This window comes from Lissotriton helveticus, chromosome 1_1 (genome assembly GCF_964261635.1).
Source record: "Lissotriton helveticus chromosome 1_1, aLisHel1.1, whole genome shotgun sequence".
In the NCBI taxonomy this organism is placed as follows: domain Eukaryota; kingdom Metazoa; phylum Chordata; class Amphibia; order Caudata; family Salamandridae; genus Lissotriton; species Lissotriton helveticus.
Window position 1 is genome coordinate 1,529,054,593 of NC_136057.1, and position 22,712 is coordinate 1,529,077,304.

Consider the following 22,712-nt stretch of genomic DNA (forward strand, 5'->3'; position numbering starts at 1 on the left):
ATCGATGGCTCCTATCAGCTCTTGAGTTGAGTTATGCAGTTGTCGTCCTCTGATAAACCCCTTTTGATCTAGGTGGATTAATTTTCCCATTATAATATTCAATCTCCCTGCTATAATTTTCGCAAAGATTTTATAGTCACAATTAAGCAGGGAGATGGGTCTGTACGACTCACGTTTTTGCCATCAAAATCAGGGTAACGGCTGCCTCGTTCCAAGAACTAGGGATTAGGGAATTGGTTGAAAAAATACTATCAAAAAGTTTCTCCATGACCTGGGCAAGCGTCTCCTTAAGGGCGATATAAAACTCGTTAGGGATAGCATCTAGACCTGCAGCACTGCCTCTCTTTCATTATTTTTTTCACAGTTCTGATTTCCAATAGTGAAAGCTTCCTGTTAAGATGTTGAGCCTGGTCTTCAGGTAGCGACTGTAAAGACGCTGTATCTAGGTAATTGTTAATTTGGGAGTCAGTGACTACTAGGCCTTCGGTGTACAGCTCTTTAAAGAATAATTCAAACGTGTTTTCCATCTTGGTCCTATCTGAAAATACCTCCCCTGTTTCTATATTGCAGATCTCTTTAATCACATTTCTAGTTAAGTTGGCTCGAGAATTCCAGGCCAGGAGCTTTCCACTGCCTTCACCATATTCACAGTTGGCAAGTTTGCTAACTTCCCATCTTCTTCTAGTAATACTGTCAAAAGTATTTATAGTGGAGAGATCCCACATGTCCTTGGCCACCAAGCATAAATCTGATCAATCTTCAAGACTTTTGTGCTAAACCTTTGAATTATGGGGACTGTGACACAATTCTGTGGCTTAGTAGATCAGTGTTAAAGATGCAATACAATGGGGATGCAATCTCATTTTATTCATATTTCACATTAACTGTTATGGAACTAGTAAGTCATTGCCTTAAGTTAAAAAAACACTTCGGAAGAAAAACATAAAATATGAAGTATTATACCCTGCCAAAGTGTGCATTGATTTAAGAGTAACTCACACTTGTTTTCCCACCCCTGAGACAGCAAATTACTTTGATTGAAATGCACATTAAAGACACAGGAGGAGAAGAAGTGAAATCTAGATGGATATGGACTATCTCACCAAAAGGTTCTGCAATGGAGGATAACAAAAAGACAAAATGCTTCCTTCCCTCACTAACTACATTATCTTTAGGAGGGTTTACAGGTTGGCAGTTTGACTGGAACTAGACCTGCGCTAGCTATCCCCTGAAGGAAGTTACGCATGCAGATTAACAAAGGTAGGCTCCAATGGTTTTGGGTGCCTGGTTACCGGTTTAATTGGCTATACTTCTACTACTATTTCCCTTTTAGTCAGTTTTCTAATTTACAGTGGGTGTCATTGTGGTACATGACTTGGCATGTCATGTAAATTGAGCTGCCTGGCCCCTACATGAGTGCTAAGCCCTGCAGACCTCAATCCTTCCTGACATAGAGCAGTTTGCAAGGTTTTAGTGTTCTTTGTGATTGATTGTTTCCATATAGGCAATACATGGCACAGTACGTTTTGAATGGAATATATGCCCCCTTATCTAAAATATGGGGGGGATATTGGTTGTTTTGGTCTACTGGGGAGGAAATGTTTCACTGACATTTTGGTCAGTGTGGGTTGTGGATTTGGAACTATTTTCTGTTGTTGATTGGATGATTAAAGTTTGTCTGGCGCAATTCTGTATCTATGTGCAGTGTTCTTATGCCTGACAGTCAAATGAACTAATGCCTTCAGTCTAAAATGTCTGACAGACCGAATGGTTAACAACCACCCCATAAAAGTGATTAGCTGGTATATTAGTTGCCTTAATGAGCCCAAGAAAGTCTGACAAGCATTAGCATATTTACAATTTCATGAAATAGATATTACTGTAAAGCATTAGACCCATTGTCAGTCCTATACATCACATTCTTTCACAGTGTACTGGGGAATTCCCGAATAAAGCTGCAGGACTCATTTATAATCTGAGGTGGCACACTTAACACTAGTGCAGCCCAAACTGGACTGCCTTGGCCACACTGTTAGATCACACTCAGAGTTTGCTCTGGCCATAAAGCAAATTGTGAAAATGTGTGATATTGTTGATGTCTGGAGACTACTCCCCCCCCCCAGACTAGGATCAATATACCCACTATTTCTGCGTTCATGATCCCACCTCTAAAACAGACTTTTGACTTCTTTCCTGGCATACAATGTTTTGTGTTCGGAGTGTTGCAATTTTGCCCTGCACATGTTTTTGCCGTTCTCAAACAGCATTGTCTCTGCAATGTCATTCTTCCTCATTTAAACAGGTGTACTGGTTGCTAAAATTGTCAGCTCATCTTGACCCATTGTTTGAAACTGAAAAGAGGACTTCTATTTAAGTTTGCTTTGCACTAAATGTGGAATCAGTCACAAGCGCTGGTACACTGTGGGAGATCTTTAAGACATATATTCGGGGTTCTTGTTAAAGAGGTGGATTTTCGTAAGGACAGGAGTCTCCAAACTACAGCCTGTGTGCCAACTACTGCCTGCTGCTAGATTTTCGCTGACCCACAGACTCAGCATGGCTGTAAATTGCCGCTGGCATCCTCCTGGGCTTCATACTCATTGATTACTTTAAAACGTTATTCCTAAACATAAGAACACCAGAAATAGCTGGATGCGGTACCAGTTTTAGCCACAATGTGTCAGAATAGGCTAAAGATAGAAAAATGGAAACCTGCATCAAATAATTAATGTTTTGTTTGTCCTTAATTCTATATTCAATATAGAATTAAGGAAAAAACAAAAATGTATTATTCTAGGCAGTTTTCTATTTTTCCGTCTTTTATTGTTGGAAAGATAGTAGAAATGGCCATAGAACAGACCAATTAAAAAGACGCCCTGAAACAGAAAATAAACAGATTCTTACTTTCACATTGTAAAAGTAGGAGTCATTTTTTAGGTCTTGCCTAGCGATACACTGCATGCGCTGCTCACCTTGGTGAGACCTATTGTCAGTTTTGCAGCAGAAGGGGGACAGGAGATGTGCACGTGTATGACTTGCATGCGTACAGCTTGCAGCGTTACCCTCTTGCTCACTCCCTCTCTGTCTCCATTGGGATGTGCACACGTGGACAGCATATGTGCACGCGTAGGGCTGGTTTTAGACTCCGCCAGGCTGCACGTCCCATTGGCGAAGGATGGCATTTTAGCCTTGCTCAAATTTAGTGCGAGCGGGTTGGACACGTCTCTTAACAGGGGCATACAGTAAACACGTAAACTATATGGGTCGGGTACGATAAATATGAAAGTGGAGCAACACTGATCCCCACACCTTGACCGACAAGGAGGTCGCCCAGCCACATTAAACAGACTCACAGCGTTTGTGTTTTCTCTCCTTCCCCGAAGCCCTTACTGCCCCCACTCCTGCCGGTGTCGCAAGGGGCATCCCCAATGATAAAAAGAAATATACATCTACAAGAGGTCGGGCTTTTAGGGCCACTCCAGCTGCAGTTGCCCTGGAGACCATGGGCACACCTGTGTCTCCGTTCAATTTTCTCTGCTATGATTGTTGCGGATCATAGGCGGAGGAATTCATCAAAATAGTGAACGCAAAGGAAGGACGTTTCCCTGCGAACTGGCAATCAAGAGGATGTCACACAACTATTGCCGCAGCCATCTTAAAAACAGAATTACATGCTGTGTGAGATTGCCTTCCTGAGGGAAAACAAAATTGTCTTTTTCATTCAGAAATAAAATAAACTATTTTACCTACACAAAAAGCGGTACTAGGAGATTTTCTTTATTTAAAACTGTAGTTGTAGGAATTTATTTTTTGAATTATCATTAGAGCATATACAAGTACACAGCACATTGGAATATCAGTAATCCTCAATTAAATACTCTCTTAAACATGACTCGATATATTTATAAGGGTTACACTTGCAGCTGGTATAAGATCACCAAACATGGCTAATCCAAGATGGTCCATTGAATACTGTTTTTGTTCAGGCCGTCAGTTTCACGCATTCATGCCATCTGTCAATGCCTTTACAAAACCCAGCCCCAGAAGTAAGAGGTGATATCTTGATTCTCTCTCAATGCAGTTTTCTTTTTTTCAAGTTTTAACCTTAGCTATACTGTTGGATTCTGAATTGAGTTTCTTAGGGGTGTTTCTCCAATGTAGGTGCAGGGAGCACTATTTCTGTGGAATCAGTCGAGTGAGCTTCACAAATGGTACCTGCTCACCCGACTTATGTTTTGTGTTTTTTGTTTGAAGCCCACAGACAGCACAGCAGCCTGGTTTGCAAAGACATCTTTGGGATATTATAAAAGCTTCCCCCGAAATAGTCAGTTGTTTACCATTGGCTTTGTGGTTTGGAACACATTTGCTTCCTATCCAATCCAATCAATAACTTTATTTCAGTCACATCAGACCATAAAAGCACATTGCTACATACATACAAACAACAATCAAGTTAATAAATAACATAAAACAATATAAAACAATCATATATACAATCATTTACCAAGTTAAAACTACGCTTCAGCCATCCCATTATAAAAACAAAGTCAAAATTCATTGAAAGTTATCGATGTTAAGAAGTTCCAAATATCCAAATACATCAGTGCCTTCATAATTTTCTTTTAACAGGAGGCAAATATACAGTTCCACAGATGATTATTTTGAAAAACTCCTACGTTTGTGCCACATCCCGTCCAAAAAAGGCGAGACAGCAAAAACAATAGGGGGATGGGTGTCATACTTTAAAACCCTAAAAGCTTGAGAACAGTGTCTTAAACCGAAGTTTCTATAAATTGGAATTACCCATCGTTTGCAGGATGCATAATATGCAGGGCAGATAAAAAAGACATGGATTTCAGACTCTAGCTTATATTTACACGCTGGACATTCATTATTCTTTTCATTGTCCCATTTGCTAGTGAATGGCCTAAGAGGAAGAGTCCCCAATCTAAATTGCATGTATAGTTTCCTAGCCGCAGGCGGGTAAATCAAGTATAGAAACTCTTCTTTTTTATATTCCGCTTTCACTTGGAGAAACTCTGTTGTCAAGCGACCAGCAGTGGAACTTGCTTGGAGGGTTACAAATTGTGGTGCCTATATCTGGTGCTTCCCAGAGCTCTGACCTTCCTGTTCTATTACTAAGTGCCCTAATGTAACTTAGCCATGGGATTTTCTTACTCCTCAAAATTGGCAAAACCTCCCTAAATTCATCTCTGTAAGGAGATAACTCTGGGACTACCCAAAGCCTTCTCCAATACATCAGCAGCCTTAGAGCAGCTTCCTCCTCAATGGGTGATAGCCCTAGATCCATGCGGAGGGGTACAAGAGGTGTACTATGCGGAAGTCCCACCAAATTCCTCATGAATGCGTGCTCTACCTTCATGAGGTTGGCGGGGCTATAGTGCTCCCACAGTTCAGCCCCATATAGGGTAGCCGCCCTAGCCTGTACATTAAAAATTTCAATAATAGGGGCAGCTGCTTGCTATCTATTTGCTGGCTTTAAAAAAAAAAAATATATAGAGTGTCCAGCATGTCTTTGTTCCTCCCATGGTTCTTGTATTCTCCCACGAGTGTTCGCTTTCTGTAAACAGGCCTTTACATTTTGTTCTTATCTTGTTTTTTATGTGTGGGTGGGAGATATTCTTCAAGCTGTTGCCCTTTATCAGTGCAGACCACTGAGCTGACACCAGATCTGAAATATGTCTTTGTGTAGATTAATTGGCTGCAGTTAACGAACACAGGGCCTGGAAGGATTTAGAAAGGAGTGGGTGGGATGTGATGAGGCGTCGGTGTTGGATTTTGTGACAATATCATACATGTTTGGGGAGGAGACGGAAGTTCTGACGTGCGATTACATGTAATGTAACGCAATGTGATTCCAATGGCAGGCTGTACACTCACCTCATATGGAAAAGGAATTCGTGAGTATAAGAAATGTGCACACATAAAGAACAAACATTCTTAAAAAGCATATGCACATATCAGTAACACAACTTGCACATGAAGGAAGTATGAGTTAAAAAAAAAAAGCTCGAGCAAGCATAACACAAAATACACACACAAAAAGCAAAATCACATAAAAAGCCAACGTACAAGTGGAGCATGCCATACAAGAAAATATGCTCACGTGGACCCACACAGGATTTTCCGCAAAGATAAAGCACACACCAGGGCCAACTAAGGTGAAGAAGCACACACAAGTACCATAGTGGGACAAGATAACAGGACTACGAAAACAAAATGTCGGCAGAACAGAATGTTTTGCAATGGGTGAGCCACAATCGGGGGCAAACAGGTGAGCGTGTGAACTGTGCGCATAAACATCTGTTGTTTCCCTGCACAAAGGACGGCATGAGACCCGTGAAGCCATGTTGCATCTGCAAACGCTCTTTTGTTCAGATTATAGATTATGGTTATCAGTTATTTTCATATCAGAATTTTAAGCACTAGTCCCCCTCCAGCAAACAAGGTAATTTCCCAGATACGTTTCAGATTCTGATTGCATGCTGTATCACATGCATGGGGGATTACACTGGGGGACTTCCGAAACGTTCCCTCCTGACCTTAAACGCAGTTTCCCCACATCCAGTCGACTGGAGGGGGCATCTTACCAAATCAGGGAATCGAAGACTGACAGGCCAAGCCTTAATTGGCACTGCCCTCTGCGGAAGGTCAATAACTTTACATCTGTTTCTAGTAAAACAGGGCCCGCCGAATATGATCCGCGTCAAATACCAATGCCAGTAGGTAATTTATAGATATAGGGAGTTTACAAGGCTGCAGTAGAGTAGCCCTTTTCCCTAAACTCATCGTAATTCTTAGTTCCACTGTATGGAGACATTCCACAAACCTTTAGCCCTGGTAACTTCATCAAGAAAATGCAGTAAAGAAACCTACAATCCACAAAGCACCAGAAGGTCACTCCTTATATGGTGTTATCTTTTTCCTATCTTACTGCGATATGGAATACACAAAAGAGATCAGGTCCCACTCACTGCTGAACTTCTACTGTGCGAGACACTGTGCAAAGATAGTCAGCTTCCGATGTAAGACCAAGTACATCGAGTTTGGGTCAGCAGGGGTTAAGTGCAGTCATGCTTGTGTCTACTGCTAGGTGATCCCTAGTGACGAGAACAAGCATTTGCAATTGAATAGGTCTCGCATTTGCCAGAGTTTGAGCTATTGACATTGTAAATGACAATGCATTTTATTTATGCGTTTGCAAACCTGCAAACTGTGCATAAACAAGCACTCTGTACTTATAGTCCTAGCATGTGCAAAGCAAGGCTGGTAGTATCTTTTACTGCCAGCCTTGCTTCTCTTAAGTAAGGACTATACGTACAAAGTGTGTGTTTATGCACCATGTGCAGGTTTTCAAAACTAACTAATAAAAGGTATTGTCATTTAAAATGCCAATAGCTGCAACTCTCGCAAATGTGAGACCTATTGCATTGCAAATGCTTCTTTTTATTGCAGGAAGCCAAGGAGGAAAACAGAAGGACAGAGGAAAATATCGTGGCCAGAGAGGAAAGCACGTCAAGCTCTATAACGAGGCTTGAGAGGGGCGTGCACCTTGTTTGTTGAATCTGTGGGAGCGGAGGAGCAATCCATTCCCAGAAGATGAAGGTAAGGTTGGTAATTTCCGTTTAAACTACTACTGACATGACAGTGATCTGCCCTATCATGCATTTGATGTGGCTGCTTCCGAAAACATTTAAAAGCCCCAAAACGGCACCACAGTCACTTCTAGAAACTTGGCCCATTGCTGTTTGGTGACAGAGATACGTTTTTAAAGTGGGGAAATGGAGTGGGCCAGCAAGAAGGGAGGAAAGAGAAATGTAAATAAGGAACAAACCAAGGAAAGTTAAATGGAAGCAGATTGAGACTTGTTGATGAAGGAGGTGGCTCTCTGTCCACCGTTGGTGGGCTTGAGGGTGTTGAGCTACGTAGGGGACTGCCTCTGCGGTCTTGTGTGCTTTTCCCCACCCCAGGGCTCCCCTGCTGACATCACCATTTTCCACAGATATTTCAGTGGAGAAAAGATCAGAGGTAGAGAGGCACCACTGCATCATTGCATATACCAATGTAAACTCGCTTGCATGCCGCCCCAGGGCGAACAAGGGAGAGTGAGCAAAGGACCCCATTAAACCTGTGGTACTCCTGGTGCGGTGCTGTGCACTTCCATCTATCCCTGTCTCCTTCACTATAAAAAAACTCCTTATAAGGGAGTCCTCCAAAGCTTCTCTTGGATGTGTGAGGGGTGCATTAGGTGTCACAGCACTGGTAGCTCACGGTGCAGAGGCGGCCTCCCTAGAGTACAGGTGCTGCTTGTGCTTGCGGGACACTGCCTGTATCCCCCATCCTACCCTAGTGATAGTTGGCTCTGGCATCCTTGCTGTTATTGTTGATATCCACCTGGACTGTTTCCCTGAGGGATTTTTTATTTCTACCAGGGTTGTATTAGCCAATTGGAGGGGCTACCAGCTACCATAGGCAATAGTAAAGTTAATAGTTCAGTGTTGGAACTATAGAAACTATTGGGATTGTTGGAAAAACAGTGAGTACAGAAAGCTATTGTCCTATCCTTGGCTAAGACCGTGATATCTGGCCATTATTGTGAATATGGCAGAGTGTATACTGAGAACAAGAGGAAATGCAAATGGTACTGATTACTATGGTCAGCGTGAGGGGGATAAAAGTGTTGTTAGAGTGCCTAGAAACTGTCTAAATGCTGTAATTTCCCATGAAGCCTGTACCCCTTACCTGAAATGTTTTTACAATCCCCACTATTATTCAAGAACAAAGAGGGAGCAACATTTTAAATCTAAGTTTTCCAAGTTCTCAAACTCCTTCACCAGTAGGTGAGGGGGTTATCGATAAGCATCAATATAAGTAACCAAGAGGAGGAGGTGATCAGTGCTGAGAATGCACAGAAAAGCCCTCAAGAGAGGCCTAGTAGTGGCTCTCTGCGTAAATCAACTGCAGGTCACTTAAGGAGGTCACCAATAGCAGAGACAGACCTGGAGTTACAAAGCACCCTGGGTCTGCTAGTAAGTAATCATTCACCTGAACACAAGCCTGACCCTACGATGTATATTACTATTTCTGGTGCTTCCCTTACAGAAGCAAAGAAGCCTGAGGCTTCAAGTTGAAGGCAGAAGGCAGTTAAGCCGGCTGCATTTTTACCCTCTTCCCTGTGGGATTTGGTTGCAAAACATTTGAAAGTTAGAATTCCAAGTTCAAGATCCAACCCAAATGAAACTGCAGAAGAGAGGATCTTGGTCAAAAATCAAAGTGAAATGGATGTTGATAATGAAACTGGAAATATTCTTGCAAAAATAATGGACAAGTCCAACACGATAGGTGGTGCTAGGGGTTCCGGCTCCCCCTTTTTCTGAACTCCCACTCTTATGTGCTCCAGGGAAAATGAATTGGTGAGAGGTGTTTTTCGATTGGGCGAACTTGATGTTGCCATCCGACTAGGGTGTAAGACTATCTAAGTTCTTTATTTGAAGGTTTTGGCCAAGATCTAGGGGTGATGAACTTGTCAAGTCTCTCAAACCTGAAGGACACCCAAAGGGGGGTTTCTGGGGCAAGACTCCCCCAGATCATCCCTGTAAGACCTGGCATCATTGGTGTGGGTCTCCCTTCCTCTCTACTCTCCCTATCCTTTACATTGGCTTGATTTAGATGTTCTGGGTACCGTGCCTCTGCTACTCAGTGCCACAGTGCGAATGCTCCCTGTATATAAATGACTGTATGAATAAGGATAACAATATAGTACCTACATCGGTGTAGCCTGTTTCAATAGTGAGTTACCCTCCATTTCACTGTCGCTACTGTGAAACGATCCATTCTCATAGACCAGGATGAGCCAGTTAAAGATTGCTTTCTACCCTCCTATCGGGCCCTAGGAACCTCGGGTTTGGTGGGTATATTCTCAGTACATTGAGGGGCACCTTTTAGTTAGGACCGTTTATATCTTACATGTGTAGAAATACCTTTCCTGAAAACATGGTAGTTTCTTGCCTAACCTTTACTGTGAGCTGTTACACGTATGTGTATTGGCCGTCTGGTTTTGGAGCAGCAGGACCGACTAGGTCAGAGAGAAGTCAGCATTCAGAGCATGGGAAGGGGTGACTCTTTGATCCGAGCAGGGCCGTGCCTGGCAAGGTGAATGATGGCTCCACCTCCCACTGGGTGTCTGATAGCAGACCCCCTCATTCTGTAAGGGCAGGATGTTGCCTCCTAAACCAAGTGCTCCCCGACCCCACCAAACTGGTTCTGTCCGGAGTCAGTGATTTGCCACCTTAGAGAACAAATACTTTTTAGGTATAAAATGCTGCACTGGACCTTTGGCCTGGTGTGTTCCTTCTGGATGTCAAGACGAAACTCTGTCCAAGGGAACAGAGGAAAGAACTTTGCAACTTTCATCAACTTTCATCAAGCTTGCCTAAGAAACTACCAGAGGGCCTAAAATTGAGAGCGCCTCCAGCAGAAGTCTCAGAGACATTAGACTTCACCCCGTCACCCCGTCAGCCGTCCTCTGCAAGGAGTTCTGCTTGCAGGTGAGGCTTCCGGCGAGTAATCCGGAACCTCTAGTTCTACTGTGAGGGCTGCGGAATGGGCACTTCTGCTGCTGAGAGTCCGCCTGAATTGAAATTGAGTCTTTCTAAACTTTTACTGAACCTGTGCGGGCTGCTGCAGCTAGGAGAGAGCTGCCGCCGCTGACCTCCCACCTGACTCTGAACCTTTGAACCTCTTTGCTAAACCTGTGTGGGCCGCTGCAGCTAAAGAGAGAACTGCCGCTGCTGAGAGCCTGCCTAAATCTGTACCTTCAACCCTTTCGCTGAATCTGCGTTGGCCGCCGCAGCCAAAAGAGAGCTGTACCCGCTGAGTGCCCACATCCTTTGCTACTGTGCATCATCGTGGATTTGGCCCGTGAGCCGTAGCAGCCAAGAGAGAACTGTAGTAGCTGAGTGCCCACACCCTTTGCTACTTTGCATCATCGTGGATTTGTCTCGTGGGCCGCCGCAGCCAAGAGAGAGTTGTAGCCGCTGAGTGCCCACATCCTGTGATACTTTGGATCCTCGTCATTTTCCCCGCGGGCCGCTGCATCTAAGAGAGAACTGTGGCCGCTGAGCGCCCGCCCAACTGACAACTTTGCATCCTCGTAATTTGCCCATGGGCCACTGCAGCTAAGTAAGAGCTGTGGCCGCTGAGCACCAGCACCCTTGACCACTTTGCATCCTTGGGATTTTGCCCTGTGGGCAACCGCAGCTAAGAGAGAGCTGCTTGTTAAATTTATGAAGCAGGGTCCAGAAATTCAGTTTCAAGCTGTAGTTTATTTCTCTTTAGAAGATCCCATCCAACCAGCTTCTAGGATGTATAGCAACTGACTCAGTTTCAAGCCATAACTCACTCTTGCAGAATACAATTCCACTGACCTAGTAACATTCTAGTACAACTAACATTCCACTAAAAACATTAGAAAGGGAAGGAGAGGATACCACACATCTCCCTTCCTAAAAAAAAACGAAAAACATACATATAATAAAATTGGAAAGCTAAACAATAATACATATTAAACATATTCCTTAAGATGACAAGGGCGTCTGGATAACCTTGATGATCCCCGAAGTTGTGACTCACCAGACGCAAGATCCTTTTGATCATTTTTCCCATTTCTTTTAAAATTTCCCCAAGGGAGACTGGATTTCCATGTTGATCTTCAAAGTTGTGATTGACCAGATGCATGATCGTTTTTCCCAGAGTTTCCACAAGGTACAGAAACATCATCAAGACTCTTACCATTTGAGATGAACTTTGTATTCTTTAAAACAAAAACTCTGTTGAGATTCCATACTCGATGATCTTGAGTTTTCACTGCATTTCTAAAAACTTTTATGACCAACATAGGTTTAAAATATTTTGGACATGCATCCCCAACAATACCTGGTTTTTTAATTGCCACCAAATCACCAACTTTAACCTTCAACATTTTAACAGCCTTCCTTTTGTCAAAATTTATTTTCCTTTGCAATGCCTTACCCTGTTCTTTATTTTCTAGATCAAACTCATTAGACACACACTCTTTACCTTTGTCTAGACAATAATTATTGACCCAACCAGGTTCTAGATGAGAGTTGGGTATTCTTTTCTGAAAAAGAAAAACATGAGTTTTCCCTGTGGTAGAATGAAGTGTTTTCCTATATTCCTCAATTTTTTAAAGAATTTCTAGTACCATCAGGCTGTCTCTGGAGTGAATAAAAAAACTGGGATTACTTGGATTACTCTACTTGTTTACAATGGATTAATATTGATTACTGGAAGAAATATGGTTTACGTTGGAGGAAAGTCTCCTCATTGTCGCAGTGCAGCAGCGGGGGCACCAATGTTGCCCCCTTTGGAAGCATCTTACAGATATTCTGTGGAAAGGGACGGCCACGGCGCTGTTATGCACGCATCTATTTGCAATTACAGCCACAATTTAAATTCATCAGAGAAGGGAAGGTGTGCACTTACTAAAATAACTTTCTTTCTTTTTCAATCTAGACAGAGTGATTTAGAAAGAACAATGGTTTCTTTCAAAACTCTATTGAACCTCTCTACCATCCCATTGGCTTCGGGATGATAGAGAGAACACTTTTTGTGTAGGATACCACACGAGGATAAAAATTCTTTCATTTCTTTAGACGTAAATTGTACACCATTGTCAGATTGTATTGATTTAGGCATACCTTCCCTTGAAAATAGTTCCTTTATGCTTGTAATGATATTACATGAATCAGTATTTACAAAAAAAAAATACTTCTGGCCACCGAGAGTACATGTCATTAATGACCAGCAGAAATACTTGAGAACTAGAATTATTAATTGGCCCTAAAATGTTGATGGCAATATCATCCCATGGGGATTTAGGTCTATTTCTTATGATCATTGGTTGAATTCTTGGTGACAAAGATTTTTCACTCAATTTGCACATGACACACTCATGAATTTCTCTTTCAATGAGTTTATCCATACCAGGCCACCAATATGACAAACAAAACCCTTTCCTTTGTTTTAGTGATACCAGGGTGACTAATATGTGCTAAATCAATCAACTCTTTTCTGAGGCTTAGAGGAGGAATCAATCTAGACCCTCGAAATAGTATACCTTTGTCCACAGAAAGTTAATTCTTTACACACCAATAAGGCTTAGTTGGGTCAGATCCACTTTTTACACTGGGCCAATTTCCCTGAATTAACATCATGACTTCTTTTAAAGTTTCATCAAGAGATACTTAATTTGACCATCTCTCTTCAGAGATATGATTATTGTCAACCGCACAAACACACTCAAAGCAATAATCAATTTCTTCTTCACCACCACAAACACCAGACACTAAACCTGAAAAAACATCCGCAATCTTGTTGTCTGCCCCTGGAATGTACTTAATAGAAAATGAATATTCTTGAAGGTCTATAATCCACTTTGTTATTCTACTGAAAATCATATCTAGACCTTTACTTTCAAAAATTTCCACCAACGGTTTATGATCCGATCTTATCTCAAAATCCACCCCCCACAAATACTTTTTGAGTTTCTTAACAGCCCGAAAAATGGCTAAGGACTCTCGCTCAACTACCGAGTATATTGTTTCCGGGTCCCTCAAACTACTAGAAAGGAACATAACAGTTCTCATTCCATGTGGACCAAATTGCTGCAGTACAGCCCCAAGCCCTTTTTCACTTGCATCTGTGGTCAACACCGACTTAAGATTAGTATCAAAACTTTGCAAAAAAGGGGAATTAGATAATCTCTCCTTAATGTAACAAAATCCCTTCTGACATGAATCAGACCAGGTAAAGTTAACACCTTTTTTAATAATGACCTCATATTAGACATCAATTCAGCAAAACCTTTTATGAATTTTGAATAATACTCTATCATTCCAAGAAAACTCATTAGTTCTTCTTTAGAAGTAGGAGAAGCCAAATTCCGAATAGTACTAAACAAATCTTCCTTTGGTCTGATACCACCACCGGATATATTATGACCCAGATAATTCAAAGACTCAGTTCTGAACTTGTATTTTTCAATCTTAACAGTTAAGTTTCCTTCAGATAATTTACAAAGAACAGCCTTAAGACGTGAATCATGTTGCTCCATGTCATCACTATAAACTAATATGTCATCTTGATAGATGCACATACCATCAACACCTTTAAGCAAACCTTCCCTTACCCTCTGGAATACGGACGATGCCGAGACCAGACCGAAAGGCATCCTGATGAAACGGAACGTACCAAAAGGGATGATAAACGCAGTAATATCCCTGCACGATGGATCAAGTTCAATCTGGTGATAGGCTGATGTCAAGTCTATGGTGCTAAAAACTTTAGCACCTCCCAGCAACACCAGCAATTCACTAATATTTGGTAGGGGAAATCTGGCTACCACCACACACTTGTTCAAATGGCGCAAATCAATGCATAAGCGCAAATCTCCATTGGTTTTGCGAGCTGCCACTACTGGGGATAATCATTCAGTGCCTTCCACCTCTTCTATTATGCTATTAATTTTCAACTTACTTATCTCTTTTTCCATCTCATCTTTGATTGACAAAGGCACACCTTTAACTTTGCAAGTTACTGGAGAAGAATTGTTTTTAAGTTCGATGATATGTTTGTAACCCCTCAAACAACCAAGTCCATTCCTAAAAACTTTAGGAAATTCACATTTGAGTTTTTCACAAAATCACATTCCAATTTTTCTTCCACCACACATACTGAATCCTTCAATAAAATCTGAAGATCAGAATTGGGATCCAAATACACACCAAGATCAGCTTGATGCAACCAACTTATCAGACTATCACCTTTTTTGGAAACATATATTTTTCCTGATATAATCCTACCTCGGAATTCAATCAACCCCATGAAGTAACCATGCAATTTTATGGGTTCTCCTCTATAGGCCAAAGGGATGATGTCAGGCTTAAACAACTTTACTTTATTTTTAAGTTCATTCATGAATGAATCATTTGACACAAAAGTGATTTTAGCGCCTGAATCAAACAAAAATCGGGTACAGGCACCTTCGCCCAAAATCTCATCAAAAGGACATGACTTTTTTACGGGTCCACATACAATCTCAGAAACTATCTGACCACATTCGAAGTCATCAGGACTAAAATTCACTCCTTCATCCTCATAAATATCAATTTTCTTAACCCTTGAAGGAACTTTCGACTTACAGACAGATGGATAAGGACCCTTTTTCTTGCATTTAACACATGTGTTGTTAAGAGTGGGACAATTCCTATCATTTGCAAGGTGCCACTTTTGTCACATCTGAAACACCTCCACGTTGGATTACCATTACCAACAATACTTTTATATGTTGTAGCACTCTCTTTATCCTTATACTTAGGCAAAATAGTCTTTTTGTCTCTGACACTTGGCTTTCTTTCATTAACACTCTGTATTTTAACTTCATTCTGTTTGTCCTTATTGATAATGGCTACACACTTAAGAGAATGTTCCATCCTCTTAACAACTGCTATCACTTCATCTCTTAGCCATAATTCTTCGCTCACCTTGTCCATATTTCAACCCAACGTAAATTGGTTGCATATATGCTCATCGGTAAGACTTTCAAATTTACACAAAGAAGCTAATTTTCTCAAATCTGTTAGGTAACCTTCATCACTTTCTTCTTCATTTTGCATCCTCTTACCAAAATGGTACCTTTCTAAAATGGCACTTATCTTGGGAAGATAGTGTTTATCTAATTTGCATATGAAAATCTCATAATCATTTAAACCTTCAGCTTCAGCTGTAGACAATTCAGGCAAATGATCAAAGACATCCTGACCTTCAAATCCCAAACAGTGAAGTAAAAGCGAAGTCTTCCTTTCCGCACTCAAAGATGCACCACATACTCTCGCATACATCTCAAAAACTTCCTTCCACTTCTTCCATCTTATTGGAGGCTCTCCAGTAGAAAACAAAAAAATGGGCAGCAATGACATTCTGCATTGCTCCAAACATTAGAAAAATGCCAAAACAAAAATGTTGAAATCTGTAATATCCTTGCTCTATATCTCCAGTACAGACACCATAATGAACATACCCATAAAGAAAAATTCACCAGGGTAATTTAAACCACACTTCTTCTTTCTAAATGTAAATGTAAAATTGGCCTACATGAAAGTGTACTCTTCCTCATAAAATGTGAACATAAAGTAAATTCATGTTAATAGCAAGAAGCATGAATAATCAATTAAAAACAACTTTAAGCTGTGCATCAAATTAATCATAATTATAACTGAGGAATCTAGTAAAGTAGTGTGCGTATTGTTGTATATTCCTTCCAATATTTTCAGAAAATAATGCCCACAAATGGTTAAAACATAAAGTTTCACAAATTGTCCCAAGCGTGCGAGTCGCTGTAGATTAAATATATGACGCGCAAAAAAAAAACAATTACGTTTTACAGTACCTTGAATCCTATGAAGCGTGCAAATAGCTGTTTATAAAAATAAATAATTCACACTGAAATACTCCTTTATTACTGCCAGTCTCAAATGAAATGTGCGTGTCGCTGAGAAGAACCACACGCTAAGACTGAAATGAGACTAGTGTTACGCAAAGCGTGCGTGTCGCTGTAACAAACAACACGCTAGACTAATGAGAAAATCGATGAAGCCGGAAGAAAAAGGTCACATCCTCAACTTCCTCTACAGTGAGGGATGCTGGGGGGCAATGCCGCAACAGAGGAGGATGCCGGGAAGTAGAATCTTAACAGCAGCGTTAGACGGACCTTAGTACTTCCAAAACGTCATGCGATACGAGCGCTTATTGCGTACATCGGATTCCACGAAGAGGAGAAGCACGAGTAAGCAGGTTGCGTGAGGCAAGTTAGGCAACCGGTAATGCTCAAACAGCTTTTCAGCGCATTTCCCTTTTTAATGTTTAAAGTTATTAGTTTACACGATCAACAAACACGCCACGCTGACGAAATACGCAGCGAAGCTCCCAACTTACATTTAACACCCAAGCAGGCGAGCAACTGAGTCGATTTTAATTCCCATCAGATCGGGCGGTTTGCTCGAAAATACAGATGACCAGGATTGAAAACCCACCCTTAGAGGGTTTCAAAACGCACAGAAAGTTGATAAATCTTCTGTTAAAGTAGAAATCCAAAATTGATTTAAATCAAAGTCTCACCAGAAGAATTGTAGAATACTCGAGGAGCTGCCGACTAGGCCAGTGTTAAATTTATGAAGCAGGGTCCAGTTATTCAGTTTCAAGCTGTAGTTCATATCTCTTTAGAAGATCCCATCCAACCAGCTTCTAGGATGTATAGCAACTGACTCAGTTTCAAGCCATGACACACTCTGACACAATACAATTCCACTGACCTAGTAACATTCTAGTAAGACTGACATTCCACTAAGAATCATTAGAAAGGGAAGGAGAGGATACCACACAGCTGCCACTGTGAGCCCATCACGGAGCTGCACGACGAGAGCCGTCACCACCAGCCCGGGCCGCCGCAGCGCGCGCTGCTGCAGTTGAGCGCCCGCCTGTCCCTGAGTGCCCAAACCACTGTGAGTGCACGCTGCAGACCTCAGCCCCTGAGACTTGTGGTCGCTGGGAGTCTGCTTGTCACCATCTCCGCTTCTTTCAGAAGCTGCGTCCTGTAGTCTCTTCCAACAACAGGTATCTGGTGCGCAGTGGGCCGCGTAGGTCCTGTCCCTGAACTCAGTCAGTGTCACGCTTTGGGGGAATACGTTATTGTCTCTTTGAATCCCTACGGGTTGATGTGAATTGCAGTTGTTGAAATGCTTTGAGAGTTTTGAGTTAAACTGTTAGATAAAGATAATAGTTTTATTATATCTACCTGAGTTGTGTCCTTTTGTGGTGTCATTACTGCCTGATTGTACGCGGTCATAAACGCTTCACACACTGCCTCTGAGATAGGCCTAACTGCTTGTGCTACGTTACCACAGGGTTGAGCAGGGGTTATCAAAGGGGGTAGCCCACTTGCCCTGACTTAGGAAGAAGGGTCCCTATTTGGACATTAGCGCCAGCCAGGGCCAACTAGAGACCGCCATTTCTAACAATCCCCGATAACTACCAAGGGAGGTGGGGTGGGTGCAGTGTTGAGTAAAACAATGAATCACTGAATCGATGAATTTGAGGAATTGGCAGCTGGCCATATGAGGGTGTCTGATGAAAATAAAAAAAATAAAAACAAGTCAACCAAGAATATGACCTGCTTTTAAAAGATCACGTAACTCAGGTAACGGGATCTTGTTTTAGGGTCATTGGGCTCCTGAGGCATGTATTTCCGTATCTAGCAGATAGCCACAGGAAAACACTGGTTCAAACCCTTGTGATCAGTAGGTTAGATTACTGCAACGGGCTTCTTTTCTCTGCCAATGAGGAACAACTTGGCAGACTACAGGTAGCCCAGAACACGGCAGCTAGACTGGTCCTTAACGTCCCAGCCAGATCCCCCTCTCGCCCTCATTTGAACAAACTCCACTGGCTGCCCATTCGCCAGCGGGTCAAGTTCAAAATTTGTTGCGTAATCCATAAATGCCTGTTTGGTACTGGTCCAAAATACTTGACCAAAAAATTTAAACCCTACGAGCCAGGTCGCTCTTTACGCTATAGGAACCAATTGTTGCTTCAAGTCCCGCGGATTAAAAGGGAAAGGAAGGGTGGTCGAGCACTCTCTTATAGGGGTCCCACTCTCTAGAATACCTTACCCCTCACCCTGAGACAAAACTCTAACCTAGGAGCCTTCAGGAAATCCCTAAAGACATACTTGTTCCTGATAATCTAAACCCTGCATCTTTTTTGTTTGTTTATTGGTCTCTGGCTTTTGGTTTATGGTAAGAACATAAGCGCGGAGATACCCCTACGGGGGTCGAATTCCTGCACTATACAAGCAAATAAATAAATAAATAAATAAATGAACTACCTCGGAAATGTTTATGACTTAGCTCAAGATTTATCAATGTTGAATCTACTCTCCCTAATGCAAGCAACTTTCCAGGGTATGCTAAAAGCTCTAATCTTGAATAATACCGAGAATGTTGAGAATATAAATCTGCTTGAGCTATTGGCAAATCACCAAAGGATGAAGTAATAGACAATTTTGTAGGAGAAGGGATGCAGAGTGCTATTTTGAAAGACAGAGTTCTGTCCACCCCCCAAGAAGATGTACGCCCCTATCACAAACACATTCATTTTTGTTAGGCACGGGGAGATTAAGTGATTTGCCCAGAATCACAGGATGTTGAGCATCCCCGCCGAGACTCATACCCATTTCCCCTGCTTCAAGGTCAACCACCCTAGCCATTAGGCCACATCCTCTCCCCTTAATAAGTGCCCTATTGAGAATATGTATTTCTGGAACTGACTTGGTAGTACCCGGTACATTCATTTTGGAAAAAAACTGCAGCACCTACCTTGAGAATGAAAAATGCCCTGATAGGCCACAGTGCGAGATCTCTAGTGCCGTTGATGATGCAACGGGTGAACTCTAGACCGCCCATGCACAAAGATTGGATAGAATCCTTCATTTTCTATTATGAAATGCTGAAAGACGATACTGCTCTATCCCATCCAATGACTGGATCCCACAATATCTGCAAAACTGTACACTCTTGTATTCATGGGATGAAGGAACACTAACAGAAATATATACCTTTATGATAATAGTTGTTATATATACATTTGTTTAAAGATGTTTTTATTGGTTACAAATATTTTTCTTTGTCATACTTTTAACACAGTTACAGCACTTGTAGAAATAAGTCATGATCAACATTGAATCAGCCATTTATGCCCATTGAGTCCCCACAGTTCCTCCCCATCTCAATTTGTTTCGTCGGTGAGATACATAATTCCCCTCCATGCATGTTCCATTTGCTCCACTTTTTATCCCATTTCTTTGGACAATCTCTGGGCTTGAAAACTTCCTCTTCGGCTATCATACATTTGTCCAGTTCTATAGCTCAGCTTTTCGTTAAAGGTCTTTCTGCCACTCCCATTTCTGTGCAATTGCTTGTTTAACTAATATGTAAGCCACTGCGGTCAGTTGTTGCTCCACTTCCGTTAGGTCTGTTACCTCCCATACATTGAGAAGCCCCAGTTGTGGTGTTGAATGAATCTCTTTTCCTAGTGCTCGCCGTCTCCCATAAAGTTTGTATAGTCGGACATTTCCATATAGAGTGATAATAGGTTGCCTTTTGTTGACATAGACGGAGACATCTTGTATCTTATCTCCTTCCCATTTTTGCTTACGTAACCCCAGTAAGATAGTTTCTATATAGGATTTTTAGTTGAATAAGATTGAGCCGAAGAGGGATGGCTGCCTCTCTTGGGAACATCAGTGCCGTCTGCCAATCGTCGTCCTCCATTTGCCCTGTATCTGCTTGCCACCTTTCTCGGAGAGCATGAAATGGGTCTGGTAGGTTATTGCATAGTTTCCGATATGTTAATGATACAGCTTTCGTCAACAGAGGCTCAGACAGTAGTCGGTCCTCCAGAGGGGATGTTACCGGTATGTTCTCCTTATCAGAGAGTGCTGCTTTAAGGGCATGACGGATCTGCAGATAGCGATTGACCTCCCCCTGGGCTAGTTCATATTTCTCCCTTAACTCCTCAAAAGTTAGTATGTTCCACTTCTTCACTGAGTGGTCTATAGTGGAAATTCCTATAATGTCCCCCGTATCAAAACCAGGTTGGAGACATAATTGACATAGTTCTTGTGTACCATAACAGAGTGGCTTGTGTCAGTACGTCCAACCAGCCAAGGCAGTTATTGGCTTGTCGCCAGATCTCCACCGTACATGCTGTGGGGCCCAGGTAACGGCCTTTGAGAACTTTCGAATAAAGGGCACCCAAGCATCCCTCTCTGCACCTTTGATATTTATCTAACTGGTAGGCTGGGTCCATTGGAGAGCGATATCTCCAGTAATTTACAACAACTAACTGTGAAGCCCAATAGTATAATCTTATATCTGGGAGTGCAATACCTCCGTCGTAACAGCCCTTGGTTAGTTTATGCAGAGCTATTCTGGGCGCTTTCCCGTCCCACAATAGGGTTCTAACCTCACTCTCGATATGACTAAAGTAGGAGTCTGGAAACTTGTATGGGCAATTTTGGAGGATGTACAAAATGCGGGGGAGAGCTAGCATCTTAAATAGGGCCGCTAGACCCAGTAAGGAGAGAGGCAGTGACCTCCAGTGCTTGACGTCTGTACGCAAACGCTCAAGAGCGACAACCAGATTGTTGGTATAAAAAATCTGAGGATGGGGGTTGTATAAATGCTAAGATATCGGAAGCTCTCTGTAGCTATCTCTACCTTGCATCCTGAAGGAAGTTTAGGATTTTGACCTCGAATAACAAAAAACACCGATTTGTACCAGCTAATTGAATATCCGGAATATTTGCCAAAATTCGTGAAGATGTTTAAGATTGTGTGTACTGATCTATCAGGGGACGCCAGATAAAGTAAAATATCATCAGCATAGAGTGGTATCCTATCTTCTTGTCCCTCCGCCCATTTCAGTCCTCTAAGTACTGGGTCTCACCTGACCCAAGAGGCTAGGGGTTCCAACGTCAATGAGAATATCAAGGGGGAAAGGGGGAAACCCTCTCTAGTTCCCCTTCCCAATAAGAATGTCCTGGACATGCGATTTTTGACCTTAACTTGTCCCTTCAGGTCTGTGTAAAGTAATTTAATCCAGCCCAAAGATTTTTGGCCAAACCCTAGACATCAAAGCACTTCAAAGAGATATGGCTATTCTATTGCATCAAACGACATCTTAGCGTCCAACGATATCAGCACCGCATCTTCCGCTATAAGATGTGAGTGACCTAAGACATTATGGCGGCAACGGCTATTTAGTGCAGTATTACAGCCTGGTACAAAGACAGATTGACCCGCATGAACCAATTATGGGAGCATGGAGGTCAGGGGAGTCGCTAGACGTGGTGCAAGGATTTTTGCTACCAAATTAATAAGCGAGATCAGCCTATAGGATCCACAATTGACTAGAGGTTTCCCAGGCTTACAAATACCAACAATAGAGACTAATAGTTGATCCTCCGGCAGGACTCCTTTGGTATAGCTTTCATTAAACATCTCTTTTAGATGGGGTACTCCGCCGTAGTTGTAACTATGGAGTTATCGACCTTCTCGAGGTGGTCTGCAAATGCGTCTGCAATTTCTTGTGGATCTGAGAGATGCTGTACATTGTTCAGTGTTAGTCGGGTTACCCCGCGCTCTGCCTGATCTCGTCGCTCCAACCATGCCAACATTTTGCCCGCTCTGTCCCCAAGTTTGTAGAGTCAATGCTACGTACGAAGCAATCAGGTCCTTTCCCTCTCACCAGCCAGCGTTTTGTATTCTAATTACTTAATTGACAGTTGATGAGCACTGGTATCACTAGGTGACCGTGCATGCTCTGTTTTGAGCTGTTGAAGTTCGCTCTCAAGCTGTGTTAATTGCTGCTGTTGTTTATTTAATGTAGACCAACTTAAGTGCCAGCGCCTGACCCTAAGCACTGTCTTAAAGGCCTCCCACACTATTTGAGTTGATTTCACTGACCCGACATTTTCATTGCAGCAATTTTCCTTGTGTACTGCTAGGGTCTCTTTTATGTCTGGGATTTTAAGCAGTCATGGATTATTGACTATT